This window comes from Vicugna pacos, chromosome 22 (genome assembly GCF_048564905.1).
Source record: "Vicugna pacos chromosome 22, VicPac4, whole genome shotgun sequence".
Classification (NCBI taxonomy): domain Eukaryota; kingdom Metazoa; phylum Chordata; class Mammalia; order Artiodactyla; family Camelidae; genus Vicugna; species Vicugna pacos.
In genome coordinates this window covers 26292594-26295632 of record NC_133008.1, presented here as the reverse complement: position 1 = coordinate 26295632, position 3039 = coordinate 26292594, and positions in this window count along the sequence as shown.

Genomic DNA, 3039 nt, shown 5'->3' with positions numbered 1-3039 from the left:
CCGCCCCTCCCGCCGGTCGGCCCCGCGGGCCCCATCCAATGGGAGCTCCGAGAGGGCGGAGGGGCGGCACCCGGGGGCGGGGCCGGGCTCTGGATGGGGTGGGGCCCCAACCTTTGTTTCCCATCTGGGCTTAGGAGAGACTCTCTCCGTGTGTTTAGTGGGCAAGAAGCAGTCGTCATTCGTTCAACCATCTATCCACCCATTCATTCGCCAAATAGATACTGAGCGCCGACTATGTGCCAGTGAACAGACAAAATGATGCTATTTTCATTCATCAGATTGGCAAGAATTTTAGTTTGGTAACATCAAGCTGAGTGAGCTGATGCTGTGGGTCAGAATGTTCTCTGGCAGAAAGATTAAATCCCAATCGTCTCCACCCTGTGCGGTTCCTCTCTGCCACTGACCCTGGAGAAGCCATCGCAGGTGTGTATGTATGGGGAGTACGTGCCAAAGAGTGTTACCTGAAGCTTTGATAGTTATTGTAAAAATGGGGGAGGGTATAGCTCAAGTAGTGGAGTGCATGCTAAGCATGCGTGAAGTCCTTGGTTCAATCTCCAGTACCTCCTCTAAAAATAAAAACAAAACCTAATTAACCCCCCACCAAAATTTTAAAAATAATATTTTTTTAAAATGGGGAAGAACTTGTACATTCATCAATAGAGGGGTGTATGCAACACAATAGACACAATGGTATCATCACCATGCAACAGATAAAAAGAATGAAGTCATCGGGGGAATGCAAATTAAAACCTAATAATACACCACTACACACCTACTAGAATAGTTAAAACTCAAAAGATTGAGGTGTTGGTGACGATCTGGAGTAAATGGGGCTCTTCCACACTGCTGGTGGGAATGTGAAATGGCACAACCACTTGGAAAAAGATCTGGTAGTTTCTTATAAATGGGTACCTACCATATGACCCAGCCATTCTACTCCTGGGTATTTATGGGTATTTACCCAAGAAAAATAAAACCACAAAACCACTAAAAAAAAAAAAAGAGAGAGAGAAAAGAAAGAAACCTTGCAAATCTATGCAAATGTTCAAAGTAGCTTTATTCATAACGGCCCCAAACTGGAAGCAACTCAAATGTCCATCAGCTGGTGAATGGCTGGTTCATCAAACTACGATTCATCCATACCAAGGACCACTCCTCATCAATTAAAAGGAGAGGACTATTGGTACTGCTAAGCGCAATAGCTTGGATGAATCTCCAGAAAAAAGAAAGAAAGAAAGAAAGAAAGATAGAAAAGAAAAAAGAAAAGAGCATTATGCAAAAGGAAAAAGAGCATTATACCAAAGGAAACTTTGGTATCAAATTCTAGGACAGGCATAGTTAATCAGTCTATGGTAACAGAACATCGATCATCGGGGTAAAGGGGAGGTGTAGGGATAAATTGGGAGTTGGGAATTTGCAGATACTAACACTATGTATACAATAGATAAACAGCAAGGTCTTACTGATAGCATAGGGAATTCTAGTCAATACTTTGTAATAGCCTATAATAAAAAAGACTATGAAAAGGAATATATACATATATGTATAACTGAATCACTATGCTGTACACCAGAAATTAACACAACATTGTAAACCGACTACACTTAAATAAAACTAAAAATTAATAATAATAATAATAATAATAATAAACAACTTTGGAGGGAGGGTATAGCTCAAGTGGTAGAGTGCATGCTTAGCATGCACGAGGTCCTGGGTTCAATCTCCAGTACCTCCTTCAAAAAAACATAAATAAATAAGTAAACCTAATTACCTCCCCACCTAAAAATTTTAAAAATAATAAATTTCCATTGCAAAGCTAGAAAAAGAGAAAAGAACATAGATCAGAGGCAGCCTTTGTAGTTGGTTGGTAGTGACTGGCAGGGCCATAGGGTGGCTTCCGGAGGCGGTAGGGGCGGAAACAGATCTGTGGTTAAACAGGTGGGTTCGTTTTCTCACGCTTACTTGACATCTGCTCTTTCTTAATGTATGTTACATTTTAAAAGTGGGTACGTTTTTTAACAGTTTAAGAAAGGAGAAGGTGACCCTACAGGTTAGAACAAGAGTAAATGTTTATAGGAAGCTTAATCAGCATCAAATGAGGTGTTAAGTCCTTTACATTAAATCTTTCGAACAATTTTCCAATTTGGGAAAGAGAGGTTAAGCAATTTATTGTCTTTTGTATTACTTCTTGTAACCATTTTCTACTTGTGGAAAGTGACACAGAGAGGTTAAGTCATTTACCTAAAATCACACAGTTAATAAGCTTGGTGTTGTATAAGAAGTTGAACCCACAGAGCCTGACTTCACAACCCACACAGGCACCACACCCCTCAACCATAACCCTGCAAAGTAGCTCTGCTGGGCTCTCAGGTCCTATCAGTGAGTAAAAATAGCACGTTTTATCTAGTCAGTTATGCATGGCATGCACAGGAGAAACAGCTAGAGATATATCACATAGAAACATGCATCTGCAGGTAACAACAGATCTGAACACGTCAGCAAATGTCAGAGGGATCAGGGTTGGGGGAGGGGAGAAAGGGGAATTTTTTCTGATCTATAATGTTCTATCTTTCTCCTTGTCTCTTAAGTGGGAGAGAAAGTAGTCCTAAGGTTTTTGGGTGATTGAAACTCCATTTCAAACAATAGATTTAAGCAAGCCGGTCTCATAAGGAGGTCCCACTTATAGGGTGTCCCTAGAGGAGTCAAAATCATAGACAGAAACTAGAATGGTGGGTGCCAGGGCCTGGGGGAGGGTAAGTTATTGCTTATTGGGGATAGAGTTTCTGTTTCAGAAGAGGAAGAGTTCTTGAGACAGATGGTGGTGCTGGTTGTGCAACAATGTGGAGGTACTTTATGCCACTGGACTGGACACTTAAAATGGATAAAATGGAGTAAGGGTATAGCTCAGTGGTGCAGTGCATGCTTAGCATGAATGAGGTCCTGGGTTCAATCTCCTAGTACCTCCATATACATAAATAAATAAACCTAATTACCCTCCTCCCCCCCAAAAACAAAAATAAAGAATAAAAAAAAATGGAT